The sequence below is a fragment of the Psittacula echo genome (genome assembly GCF_963264785.1).
Source record: "Psittacula echo genome assembly, chromosome: 1".
Classification (NCBI taxonomy): Eukaryota; Metazoa; Chordata; class Aves; order Psittaciformes; family Psittacidae; genus Psittacula; species Psittacula echo.
In genome coordinates, this window is record NC_137735.1 from 70,195,440 (window position 1) to 70,210,712 (window position 15,273).

Below are 15,273 nucleotides of genomic sequence, written 5' to 3' on the forward strand. Positions count from 1 at the left end.
GGAGGGTGCCTGTATCATTGCTGAATTTGTCAGCCTCAAATGAAGGCAGCACAAATCCAGCTAACGTCACAGCACCTGAAAAATGAAAGGAGCAATGTAATTCCTGGAAGCCCCAGAATGATGCATGCATATTGACACAGTGAAAATCAGTAAGGCAATAAACACTAATGTCACACAAAAAGCATCAGAACAAATAAATGAAGCTTCAGTATTATGAAACCTTATCACAACACTTTTCTCATGTTAATACATTTTGCATGCGGCAGAAATTATACTTCTGAGAAGAGCCACTCTTCTGTGTTCTCTAAAGATTATTCTTTTACTCAGTGTTGAATCATGCATATCCCTTCCTGAAATCATTTTAATCTTCCCTCTCAAGCTCAGCTGCATTGAAATGTATATTCTGTATGAATGCTGCTTTGGTGTAGCAATTGCTCCATTTTGATTAGAGATGTGCTTATGAGCTCCACAAACTAAAGTCTATTTTAAATAGAATTCATGTTTGATACAGACCTGTCACTTCCTATGAGACAGAAGTCTCCTGAGGTTTCTGATATCTTTTATCACTGGTGGGCTAGATACAGAGAATGGCTTTTTTGATTCTAAATCTAACTGAAGGGAGCAGGGGGGGTGGGGGAAAGAGAGAGAGAGAAAAATGTTCCAAAGATTTATAATTTTGTACTAAAATACTGGAGAGTAAGGATTTATTCTGGGACTAATTTTTCCTAATGAACATGATCAGGAATGATGACTAGGAATTCTGTGCTGTGATAAATAGGAAGTAAAGATAGTATTTAAGCATTTAAAGACTCTGTTGAACAGAGTATCTTACAGTAAGTAAGGAAAAGAACGGGTTCCAGCAACATGCAGAAAGTAGAGGGAAGTCTCTCCTCCCTACTAAAGTTTTTCAGATGATGAAGTTCATTTCCATGGCACGGCAGCAAGGCAGCAATGTTCTTTTTGTGTATATAATCATCTAAGCAGCAGAGAACAACACAGTTTGGTTCAGTCTTTCTCTAATTCTGTCTTTTTTTTTTTTTTTTTTTTTTTTTTTTTTTGGTCAGAAATAAGCAGCATGAAATTCAGAATATAAAATCAAATGTGAGGGAATCCTGCTTCTTAGAAAAAGAGCCAAGAGGAGACAGAGAATGAATAATAAGCAAGTTATAAAAAGATAATGTGAAGATTCTTATTGCTTATGTGTTTCTTTAAATGATATCTATTTCTTGCCAATAAAAAAGGAAAAAAAGGAAAGACACAATCTACTTCCCATCAGAACGGAATGATATAAACAAGAAGCAGGTGTGCTATTTTGTTTTTACATATCCTTTAATTTCTCTTTTGCTGATACTGCCAGGTTTTGTCTAGCGAGTTGACAAATGGGAAAGAAACTGATAAAGCAAAAGAGATCACTGAATTAGAATTACATAAATGAAGCATAATGGGGTTTTTATATGTTCTTGCAAAGTAAGTGTGCTTTTACAGTAGTGCTTGCTGTGGCCAGTGACCTTTCTCTACTGTCCCATCATAAAGCATTTGATAGACAGGTTTTATTTTCAGGAAAGTTCTCACAGAGGCAGAGCTGAGTATCCTTGCTCACAAAGACTTGTTGAATGGTTCATATTGCAAATCTCTCTGTCATAATTTCAATTTTTCACAAAAAAAAAATCAAAAAACATGTTAGTGAATAAATGCTAAGTAGAAATTAACCTCTTTTGTTTAGAACGAAAATAGTTAAAAGAATTACCTAAAAAAAAAAAAAGCTCATACAGGGATAAACAAATTTAGCACACGATTAACATTTCTCCACACAAACAGTAACTCAAACAAAAATCAGTTGCAAACAAATGCACATGAAGAATCAAACCCAATTCACAAATAATTTGCAAGTAATAAAAAAGACTAAATTTACGGAATAAGCTGATCCCTAGTAATAGCCTATCTCTAATCTGGAATGACACCAGCTGTCAGCAATGTGCTGAGAATTCAGATTTTGGTGTGGAAACTCTTTTCATCCGTCACAGTCTGACATGAGAGAGTTGGAAGATAAAGGGACAAAAAGTAAATAAATTCTGCTTGTTGCCCAAGGCAAGATTTAGTTTGTTACTCAGCTTGTTGCAGTATGCTTCACTTTTAATGAACTTTTTAATGAAATCCACTTATTTCATTGACTATTTTTTTATTTTGTGGAAGAAAGAAAAACATGTTTGAATGCCTCTGAATTTGGGAAGTCCCAGTATGAATGAAATGTGAAGAATGAGACTGCTATGTTTGTTGAGATCTTGCAATACATTGTTAACTCAGAGGTTAAGGTGGCTTTCAACCTGCACTCTCTGAACTCCAAGACTAAATAAAGGAACCGTTAGTATTGTCTTGATAATCAATAAATGAAACCAAAGAAGCTGTGTCCAAAGACTGTAAAAAAGTTTGAAAAAACCCAAACCCAAACCAAAACCAAACCAAGACTTATTTCGATTTAAGCTGACAGGGGGAGGTTTAGATTAGGTATTAGAAAGAGGTTCTCTACTGTGATAGTGGTGAGGCACTGGTGCAGGTTGCCCAGAGAAGCTGTGGCTGCCCCATCCATGGCAGTGTTTAAGCCCAGATTGGACAGGACTTGGAGCAACCTGGGCTGGTGGAAGGCGTCCCTGCCCATGGCAAGGGGGTTGAAACCAGATAAGCTTTAACGTCCCTTCCAAGCCAAAATATTCTATGATTCTATCATTATGATTCTATGGTTTAGTTGCCATTGTGTGAAAGACTCAAAAGACAACAGAGACCGTAAGCAGAAAAATGTGAAACTACAAACAGCCGCATGTGCTCTGACACCTGGAGAGTAACAGGAGTGTGAGCCTTCAGAAAAATATCCACCTCCTATAAACAACCCCATCAATCAACTTTGTCTGATTGCTCAGGTAGGATTAGATAAGAGAATTTGGGAGAGTATTTTCACAAATATGAAGTTGGGAGAGGAGGGAGAAACCAACCTTCACAAAACTTGCTTCCATTTGGCCAGTCGTCCTGATGGTGGCACTCTTCACTCTCAGATCCACTCACTCACTCACACCTTCCACGTAAAGAGCAATAAATAGGATTGATTTAATGTTCAGCAACAGGTAATTTAAAGCTTACCCCATTTTTTACATGCCTGGCACAAAAAAAAAAAAAAAAAAAAAAACCCAAAAAAAAAACCACAGCTGCATAAATGTGCTACTTTAAAAAACAATGAATTTTAATAATGACAGAGCAAACTCATGTCATTCCAATCTCAAACGTTCTTCAGTCTAAAAGGACCTCTCTTCACTTTCTCTGTATTTTTCTCCTCCCACTGTGAATGACTGAGAGAACTTTTTTTCCTCCTCAGTGGTTTTATTTGATTTTTTCACTCTCCTTTTCATCAAGCTAAAATATCTGCAATATTCAAATTCAGCAGCAGCCCAGGAGTGGGTGTAGGGTGTTGTTTTGCTGCTGTTTCTCCTGCTGGCCCCCCTGCTCAACTAGAGAGTATAATTACATTTGAGAATTTAACAGGCTTTAAGTTAGGGGGGTAGGGGAGAGAGGGGGAGAATTGTTGTTGGGGTTTTGTGTTGCTGGTTTTTTGGGGGTGGACATGCTGGTTATTATGGTGGTGTACTTTATACCTATGCCTGAAGGAAGAAGTGTTCTGAACATGATAGGTTTTTACCAATGCTTACATTGCTACATTAATACCTTCCCATATTAGGGCAAAACTTCATCTGATATACATGGGTCTGGAAGTTGCTGTCAAAAATATCTGTGAACAATTTGAAGGACAGTCCAAAATTACTGTCAGAAGATTGGAAAGTGCATGTTTCTGTGTACATGTTTCCATCTACATGGTGGAAATGAGTATGTTGAAATTTACATATATATTGGAATTTTGCATAGAAATTAAACCTGTTCTTAGACAGCAGTTCAGTTCATTCCTCTACAAACCCTTGTGCAGATCAGCCAAACAATTTGTCTTGTCAAATGATTTAGATTAAACAGATGCAACCAGCCCAAGTATGACTAGACATGTATTTTAGCCTGAAATAAAACAGATAAGTTCTTCCTCTTCCATTTTCTTCCCCTCCCTCTACACTTCCTCTATCATAACATTAAAAAAGGGGGAAAAGTTGAGTAGTTTTTAGCCTGGCAGCAGTGAGCTAGTGAAAAGATGTTTCCTTTATTTGATAGCAGTATTCAACAGCCTCCCTCAGGTTTAGAGAACGCTTGTGCTCACCGTACAAACAAGGAAGGAGAAAGCAAACCTTGGTCACCCAGCAGCCTTATAGTCTTAAAAGGTGCAGTAGGGGGATGGATAAGAAATATAGCTACAATGTTGAAGTAAATAAAGGCAAGAACTGATATAACTATTAATTATATGTTGTTGGGGATTGTTTTTTTTTTTTTTTCATTTAGAGAGAGGGTAATGGAGAGTTTAATTAGAAAAAAGAAATAAGGAAGGCAATTACTGTTACAACCCATCACTTTCCTCAACATGATTAACAGCTAGAATTTTGTGGGCCTTAGGGCAGAGTTGAGTCTTGAGGAAGTGTTTGAAAGAGAGATCATTTTTCTAGACCACATCAGGGGAAAAAGAAAAATCATACTTTTAAGTCATATCCTGCACAGATAATACAGTCAAAGAAAAATGACAGTATTAGAAATATTTATCAGTTGGAACAGTATTACATTTGTGAATACTGTTGCAAGTAAATTCAGTATCTGCAACCTTAGGGAATATAGGATATTTATGATAAAAACTGGCAAAAGGTAAATGCAGCTGAATTTTAGCAGGTAAAGATTGTTACAGCATTTTCTAAGATGAATGACTAGCATGGGAACAAAGCAAGCCAATCAAGCAAAATGATTAAAAAAAATAAATAGCTTACAGGATTTAAAAATTAGAGAGCCATTAATTTTGAGTATACTAAAGGAAGAGAGAACATACAACTGTATCAGAAAGCAGCCATTGAAATGAGAAAGGTAAAATACAGTTTGTAGAAAGCATGAAGAACTAATTCAAAGCAACCTGGGGTAGATGTCAGCTGAGAAGGTAAAAAGGAGAAAAGAGATGAATGGCCATCTACGGTCTGCTTAGCAACAGAGAAGGTTCTTAAGTCTCAGGATAGGCACAGAAAGAACTCGTACTGATGAAGACTGAACAGAAACGTGAGGTCATGAGGTTTTAAGCTGAAGGAAGGCTATGAAACATTGAAGCGTGTTAATTACCACGAAGTGTTGTGCGCTCACTGTGTGGTGAAACACTGCAGACTAGTTGAAAATCCAGACTAGGTGAAAATCCAGCAAGGATTACTCAAAGTGTGTGAAAGATGGGAATATGTTTGGTTAGCTTGTTTCATTTTTCCTTTCAATTTTCTGTTTAATGAGCTTTTTTTTTTTTTTTTTTTTTTTTTTGAGTCTGAGGGAATTATTCACTATCTATCCTGATGTCATGAAGGGACCTTTGTGGAAGGCATTCACTGTACATCTCTTACAAAGGCTGCATGCTGTGTTATTGAAAATAAGTTATCACTGCTTTTAGAGACACAAAATGAGCTGCTAGACTGATTTCTGATGATCACAATGGGTCTTACACGGCTCCCTAATGAAAGGCAGGGTTCCTTCTTCGCATCGCTGGTAGATGGCAAAAGGACAACGGAAAACTACGTGACAGTTGTTACAGGCTTGGTCTAGTGTGTCAAATACACTTTTTAAAGTTTTGTCTGCAACACTTTTCATTGCTTCACATGTGCTGAAATGATGTATGCTAATAACAGTATACATCATTAATAGTTCCTCATCTAAATGTTATTTGAACAAATGATGATTATTTTAGCTGTCCTTGATGTGCCAAAGAACAGCACAATGACCTTCTTTAAAATAATTCCTGCGCAGTATTCTAAATACAGTTTTAAATAGATGTATAAAGAACAGCCATTTCCTCATATCCAGAAACTAATGACACTGCTGCCATCCTCTGCTTTTCATTCATGTACACTCATCTTACACTCCTGCACATCCCTCCCCGCATCTGCCTGTGCATGGTTTTGAAGAATAAAAATGCAAAAGTCTGCAATCAGTATCAAATGTTAATTGCTGAGAAGTGGGCAACTATATGTGTGTGCATGTGTGGCTAGTTGCAGAAATGATGTAATTGTCTAGGAAGCTGATAACATGGAAGGCAGCTAGATATTGCTTTCATATTCCATGATGGTATCCAGCTGTACTATTTGCAAACCTCCTACTGTGTTTGCATTTGTGTGTGTGTGTATGCACAGCTGGTTAGCGAAAAATGCAGACTGTTATGTGTATATATATATATATAAAAAGAGTAATCTAATCTTACTTCAGAAGATGTTTCTTCATCTTGATAAAAAAGAATACAGCTCACCAGTCTTGGCAGAGCTGTTTGAAGATATCCTAGAATGGTATAACAGAACCGTGAGAAAAAGTGACAAGATCTGGAGTCCAGAAGCATACAAAACAGTATGCACAGTACCTGCCTCCTCCATGCTTCGTTGCATTTTCTGACTCCCTTATTTGTTTGAGAACTGTAATTGTACACACACACACACAGAGTACTTACTGTCCTTACTCTGTCTTACTCTGTTTATCTCAGAAGCTGAAAGAGAACTATTGGTGTGCAATACCTTATCTAAGAAAATGATAAAGAATATCTCACTTCTGGCTGAAATATACCCTCATGAAAACTATCCAGCCTTAGTTCAACCTGATCTCTGAGAAAGATTGCCCGTGAGAGATTTCTGGTGTCAGTAGAACAGAAAGTACACACTAAGATGCAATTTTTTTTGTGGGGGAAATGTAAGGTTCATCTTTTATTTTTTTAATTTGTAGTGTGGGTTCAGTAGCAGATGGAAACAGTGATTGCTGATACATAGTTACTCACCTTTCCAGTAGATGGTAGTACAGATGTGCTGAAAAGAATATTACATTTGTGACTGAAACACACAGTATGCAGACATTTTCAAGTACTGAATAAGGAGGAGTTTTTAGCCGTACCAGTTCGTAAAACTAAGTCATGTGAAACTGCCACTGGGAAAAAATGAACACCAGGACCTTTTCTGCTCTAGCCACTGATCTTTAGCAAGCTACTGGAAGTTCTATTTTGATAGAAAAACTTGGTTGAAATGCAAACATTTGAGAGGGATCTCTATGAGCCATTGACAGTCCTATTTATGTACTGCTGTACAACCTGAGTGCTGGTGCACGCCAGTCCCACCAGAGTCAAAAGTCTATGGCTGTATTAGTCTGCATTGTACACTGCATGTATTCATGCTTTTAATCAGGCTTGACTTAGCTATCCTGGTACAGGCAGAGATAAAAATCCTTTGTGTGACCAGCTTTACAGGTTTTCCCTCACAGCTTCGTTATGCATATGTGTGCTGATTTTATCAGCCATAAATAAACATGCATCTGATAACAAATACAGTTCATTAATGTTCTAAATATAATTAAAAACCATAAGGTGTATAAGTTTGAGAGATTTCTTAGAATAACGGTTTGACTTGTATGTTTTCCAAGTTTTATTTTTTTTTACAATATTATAACTCTAACAAAACATAGCAGAAGAATGACTGAAGGAAAGGAAGATCAATGGATCGTAATTTACCTGATAACCAAATCAGAATTTATTGAAGCCATTTTAATAGTGACATAAATGTATGTCATGGTTTAAGCTCTTAAACCATGACAACATAAAAAAACAGATGTCAAAAACTGTCAGTTATGTAGCACATATATTTCTAAATTTTTCCTAATGAGGAATATGAACATATGGACTATTAATACCTACAGATTATTTTCATAAATCCCATCTATACAGAAGTTCCTTGGGAAGTTTTTTTGCCAGTATGGTTAATACTAGTTAATTTCAGAGTTACATACACGTTGCTAGATACACTAAAGAATTAACTTTCTGACCACTTATTACCAGCAACAGCTGATGTTAGTCAATGTTGCTGTCATCCTACTTTTGAAGCCCTACAGCATTAACATAAAACCCTAATTAAGGATATACATAAATCTAAGACTTGCAGGAGAGATAGCAAGGAGCATAAAAACATTAATTATCAGTTTTATTAATGTTGTCTGATATATCGTAATGATTGCCACTGAGGAGACTCCTATGTGGGATTCACACCTGAGGGAAGAGCCGGTGGTTCATTTTAAATGACACACTCAAAAAATCAAGATTAGTAGCAAGGCAGAAGGGGAGCAATTATGCTGAAGACCATGGATGCTGCTCCAATAATCTGTTTCCAGCAAAAATAGTAGAGATACGGCAATAAGAACAGCTACCTTCTGGGTGATGTCAAAAGAGAAATTGTCTTGACAAATGAGGGAGATTTTAAATGGGAGTTTTCTCTGACCTACAATACAAGGAAAGGTTATGCTAATGTGTTAAGGCACAGGCCTTTACTAATGGGTGAGCTGTAGACAAGGCAGTACAGCTCAAGATGAGTCAGGTTTTTGTACTTCTTTCTCCCTGAGTGACTGAGAAACACTCGTTATCCTGTCCTAGGTTATCCTGTTATAAAGGCTCTTAAGCTTATTAGAAATGTTCTCTGATATAAATGTTGCAGTGATCTTGGAGAAGAAAGTGTGAAGTTAGCATCTGGCACAAACAGGACAAACTACCTCTGTTTTAAAATTAAAGACAGCAGTTGTCTTGTTTGAGCCACATTCTGTTCTCATGATCAGTCATCTACCAATCTAAGCAAGCTATAAATGTGTTTTTTCCCCAAAATACATCTTTTGATGTTTAAAGCCAAATTTGGACCTGAATTATTCTACTTTTTTTCCAATGAACAGTGAACTGAAAAAATATTAATCTTTTTAAAGCACCTTGAAGCCCATTTCTCTTTTTAACTAATGAACTATGTAAAGGAGCCTCAGTTGCCTCAGGGAAGCTTGTCAAACCCATCACAAGGAGCCCTTATAAAGCCTAAAGGACATGTATCATAATGTATAAGATTTGTCATAGCATATCATTATTACTTTTTGGGAGGCTTGTTACAACAATTATGAATGATTAAGCCATATTTTTAAAAGAATGATAATAAAAAAAAAGGTATTTCTATGTCCGATAGAACTAAGGAAAGTAATTTTTCCATGTTTTGGGGTGTATTTTTTTTTTTTATTGTCTGGTTTAGTGTGTTAGAAAATTAAACCTTCATTGAAGATTTTCCTGCCATAAAGGTGTTTATTGGAGGCCTCTCCAGGCAGGATCCTTTGGTGTCCAATATTGTGTTTATGTGCATTTTCCCTCTGTAGGTTGTCTGTGGCTACTAAACTGTACCCCATGTAATTATTTCTGAGACCTCTACCTTCCACTAAAATCTGGTTGCAATGAACTATGCAGAAATTATCAAAAGCTATTGAGGGACATTGGAGGCACAGAAATGTATTTGGAAATTCATGTAACTGCAGGCCGATGACAACTGTAAGGAATGCAGCTGAAAATGGTACTGACCTAACTTTACCTATTTGGTTTACTGTCCTGAGTGTTTCTTCTCTCACTTATTTTCATTTCAGACTTAACATGAGCGTGAACATGATTATGTAGAGAAATGCCCACCTGGCATAAGGATGGGAAAGATGGTTTGGCTAAAGGGACAAACCCAGACTTAACAGATCACTGCAATGTCAAATACAGGTGTGACTTTTTCTCTGGTCTCCACAAATCTTGTACAGTAAGTAGTCCTATTCTGAACAGGAACAGGTAGAATATTCTTGGGTAGACTCTGGAAAGATGAGATTTGAAATCTTTGTCATGGGGAGGGAACTACACTCTGGTTCTTAACTGCTCAGCTAATGCATAAAAAGCATGTTAGTTTTATATCCTGCAGCCAGCCTCACTCAGTATGCTGACTGTTTTGAATCTCAGACAGAAATGTTTAGCTGTCCCTCTGCACTGTAGGTTTCCTTTTGTGGTTTTTTTTTTGTTTTGTTTTTTTTTTGGTTGGTTGGTTGGTTGGTTGGTTTTTTTTGTGGTTTTTTTTTTTTTATTATTTTTTTTTGTTGCTTTTTTTTTTGTTGTTGTTGTTATTGGTTTTTAATTGTGCATAAGCCTAAGATAAATTTGATTCCTGTCTACAGTGTGTCTTGGAGCACCAGGCAGCAATCTCTAAATCCATTGTGACCAAATCAGAGGCAGTAAAGCTCATCAGCTCAACCATAATAAGCTGAGACAAAACGCTGCACTAATAGAGCTCTGATGCTTTCAAGACAAACCAGCAGCTATTGCACAGGAATGTACCTTACCATGTGGACAATATTCATGCTAGTTTGCATAATCTTGCTTTTCTAGGATGATTTCACAGACTTGTTTGGGAATAGGTATCACTTTTATTAGAAGAGGAAGGTTATCAGCACCACCATTGCCAGTGGACATCTTTGTGTTAGCTTGCTTCTTGTGCAACCCAGCTAAACTTCAGCTAACCATCCAAACTGAAACAGATTTCAATTTGCATTTTAAATATTACTTGGAAATCTTAAAAAATGAGGTAGAATTAATAGAAAGGCTTAGTAAAACTAATCTCTCTCAGTAACCTGATAGTGTACATAAATTTTGCTATATAAGCTCTCAGAGTGAAATGTTGAAGACTAGGTTGTCTAGAAATTATCAGTGTAAATTAGTTCTACCTATTAGACACTGCAATTATATTCTGATATAATTATAGGCCACTTTTTTAGCTCTGCCAGTTTTTTTGGTCTTCAGGAATAACCACACTGTCTAGCAATCACCAATACAATGGAATAACAAGTATATAAGCCATCTATCACAAAGACAGTATTTTTTAAAGAGTTTATGCAAAACAAATTGCTCTTCTGCTCCATCTTTTGTACCTTTTTGTAATGAAAACCACTGCCTTAAGTTATTTTCTTAAATAGCATCTTTTATTATCCATGTTTTATGCCAAATTTCTTTTTTTTTGTAATAGCTATTTATCATAGCAAAAGCAAAACAGAAATATACTTCAGTGTTTTTATGATTTTATAGTAGGAGCTTCAGTAGAGGAGGATTGATACATCAAAGTCTTATCCCATGATAACAGATGTATTTAAATATTTACCTTCATTTTTGTCCTCTACAGTTAATACAATATTTCCCTAGCACAGGCTGCTAAATGTATTTTCCTCTTTTTAATTCTTTTAAAATTGTAATTTGAAGATACATTCCTAAAGCTGTGAATAGTTATTAACATTTCTTTAAAAGCTTCAATATTTGAATGGCCATATTCCAGCTTGAGTAATTACATTCTGCCTACTTAAATTCCCCACACGGTTTCAATTAGATAAGTTATTCTTCTGCTTCTTATGTCCTAAAACTGTTCTGCAGCATTGCTGCCACTATTAAATGGCTGCTGAATTTTGCCCCAGAGGTGTCTGAACTGATCCCTATATACAAAACACAATATATAAAACAAACGGATTTCTTGCTAGATGAAAATCGGTAAATACAAGTTTTATGATGGCTCAGTATTATCTTTGAATGCCTATGTTTATATTCATTTTAAGGGTAATGATAATGAAACGTTTCCCACAGTGTCCTATTAACAATGCTCTAGAAAGAACAAGAGGACTCGTCTTCCGTACATGTTCAGAGCATTTCCAGGGACTATCATTAGGAATAATGCCGTTAAATTGTAGGCACTTTGCCATATGGGTATAAGAATGATCCCACCAAAAAGATAAAGGAACTGTGGGCTAGATTTTGTAGACACAATTGGAACCCAATATATGTGTCAGGCATACTGTGGAGGACTCTTCCCCATATGCTTTTGAAAATCATTCTGGGGCCTTTAGAAGGAAATACAACCCCAAATACTTTAGAAGACTTTCCCCATATACTACAACCTCAGCCTGAAGCTATCCAGTTGCATGTAATTTTACTTTACTAAGCAAATCTCTTTCTACTTTCTACTTTCTTTCTACTGTAGTTAAACCTGTGAGATTCTCTTCCTCGAAGAAATAGGTATAAAAGATCTGAAGCAGCAAAGGGCACTACCTGCATCATTCAAGAACAGCTTTAGTGTGGTCCCAGGCTGGCAGTGTGCAATGCATTAAAGATACTTTTTCCTATCCAGACCTATATTTCTGCTCTTTACAAGGGACCTGTTCAGATTACAGTGGTTACTGTAACTTCAAGGTAATCTGATGCTGCTGGGAGGTTATGTGGGAAATCCCTGTGTAACTGCACATCAATAATTAAGCCAAATTCCAGAACAGGCTTTTGAATTTAGGCCTTTGTAAATGAAATCCTCTCTCCTCCCTTCATAAAAGATTTCTGTAGATAAATCTTCAAATAGGCCAAGGACAGGTAGGCCCCAGGTTTATAAAACCTATATATAAACTGAAATTATTTCTGGGGTCAATTAAAAATTCATGTTTAAATATAGAATCTGTTAAAGTTGAAAGTATGCTTAAACATTTATAAATTTGAATGCTGCTGTGACTGAACAAGGATTCTTCTTGTTTCCTGGAGTAGGTGACATGCACTTATACGTGCGGTGAACATATACCTCAGAACGGGCATCTCTCTTTTTGTATTTTTTGCTCTTCTGTCTTGCAGAAGACAACCTGTTCTCTAGATGAAGGATAAATTCTTTTTTCTTATCTGCAGTATTTCTCTTTTTCTTTTTTTTTTTTATTTGGGGGGTGATGGGATTAATATAATGCTTTTGCCTTTTCTTGATGAACTAACAAGGTTTAGGCCATCACCTAGAAGAGATTCTAGAGATTCTGTACTTTGAGATTTCTGCTTTTCTTTTTTTCCTATTTCTTTGAATTCCTCCTCCCCCCCAACTTCAATCTTCATCCACATACTTTTTGTGTTTATGAATCCTCCCTCCATAAAGTCCAATCTTTTCCATATATTCTATTTCAGATAGTGAATCTGTTTCTTATCCATCGGCATTCTGTGTCCTTTTTGGTTCCTTTTCAGCCGCAGGCTTTTCCTTGCCACAGCACTGGGGGAGATGCTGCTTACCAGTCTCTGTGATTATAATGTGCTGCACTTCAGGATATAGACCTGAGCTTAAACATTACTTTCTTGTGCTGAAGAGCTGAGCAAATGAGGAAACAGTCATCAACCATGGGTAGCTGCTAAACTGTTTTCCACCAACACCGTCTAAAACAGAGATGTTAAGAATGGTATTGCAGAAAATGTGTCGGCTACAGAGTCTTGGTACAACAAAAGCACCTAGAGCAAATCAAACTAAGTGAGGACAGGGCAGTTTTTGAATCAGCACAATATTCAACTTGTGCAAATCTGCAACAAAACTAGTAGTTTACTAGGACTATGTCAAGTAGCAAAGGTCAACGTTTTAAATAAAACTCTAACCAAAGCATATCAGTTAACCTTAAAAATCAAGGTTTCTATAGAGTCTGTCTCTACTAATAGAACCACTCACAGCTTCTTATCATTTGCACTCGCCAGAGGAAGAGGACAGTGTTAAACGTTTCATGGTGCTGCTACTGCAGAAACTGACAGCATCAGTCCCATGTGCCTCATGTTCTGTGTTCCAAGAAAAACTCTGCCATGCATGTGGGCTTTACTTAAAACAGTAGCTCTTTTTAATATTTGTTAACTAAATTTCTTAATTTCAAAGAAAACATTCTCGAAGTTTGCTAATTTCCCTGACAAAAAAAACCCCAAAAACTGAAAAAAACCCACAAAAACCAAAAACCAACCAACCAAACAAAAAAACCAAACAGAAAAAAACAAACCCCAGAGAAAACCACCTAACACCTCATTTCTGGAGTTTGGATGCTGTTAAAAAGCCCAAACATTTTCTTTGCCCATAAGGAAGAGAACACACTTAGCAAAATTTCAGTGCTAAAGAATGCTCCTCATTTCTGAGACCTGTCCCACTACATACCACATTTCTTACAACATTACTGAGGTAAAAGCTGTACAGTTAAGCCAGCTGAGAAAAAAAAAAGGCTCTTATAGAAAGATCTTATTTTTCAGACAGCCTTCCTTACAGATCATATCTGCTTAAGATGAATTTGGAATAGGAAATCTTCACACAGCAGTGTACGGAAACTATTCAGACATTTTTCTCATCTTCCAGATTTTCACTGTACTTGAGTTACGTTAATTATATATAAACAGTTTCACTGTACTTTCTAATTAGTATAATATCTGGAATAATGGTAAGGTCGCGATTTCAAAGAAAATACCCTCAACACTGCAGAAGCCTCAAACTGAAAACCCTGTATTTTTTCATGTATTAAGATAGGCACTAAAATGCATTAGCTATTATTGAACACTGAATAATTATATTTGCATTTTATGTTCAATTTGATTTTTAAAAATGATAATACTTAGCACATTTACTATATATTACTTAAGAAGCCATTATCTACAGTTTGAAATAATGGAGAAGACTCTGGATCTTTGTATAATTTGCCAATGTATTCTGCATTTTTCTAAAAGCCTACAAAAGAAAGCCTTTCCCATTCCAGATTAAAGGGAAAATAGCATTATCCTCATGATTGCAAGAAAAAGGAAGTTTCAATTTTTAAAGAAACTGCTCCAGAATCTGATATATTTATATATCTACTTTTAATTATATGATTCTTCAAATGTAAGAGATATATAAGAATATGTGCATCATTATTATTTCTACCATATATCCATTGATAAGTACAGTACCACACAAACGCACATAATTGAATCTTAAAAGGAAGTAAAACTATGAAGATTAATATTCTGAGTTTTGGTCATGGTATTGAAGGTTACACTGGCTTCAGTGTAACTGAAGTGACACTGTCAGTGTATTTCCTACATTTAAAATATAATTTGATTTTTAAACTCAGATTGATTTTTACTCATACTAATGTTACCACATTGATAATGAGAAATGCGCAATTCTTGCAAGTGTTGTGTCAAAAAACAAAATATAATTTACATTAGTTTACTTTATTAGTTCTAACTTTATGGGGAACATTAAGAAGGACTGTGATTGAAAAGCCCCTAAATATTTCTTGAACAGGGCCCTACCAATGTTCTTCAGGGAAAGGCTGAAATTGTAGTTGCAGTTGTTCACTGCAGTGTTCCCTGTAGTTTTCTACTGTGGCATACTTTTTCTATCTTATAATACTTTTTTTTGACTGTCGTGGTTTAAGCTCAGGCCATAAATTAGAACCACACAGTCTACTTCCCCCCAACCCCCCGACCCTTTCTTCCCCCCACTCCTGGAAGGACGGGGAGGAGAATCGAAAGAATACAACTCC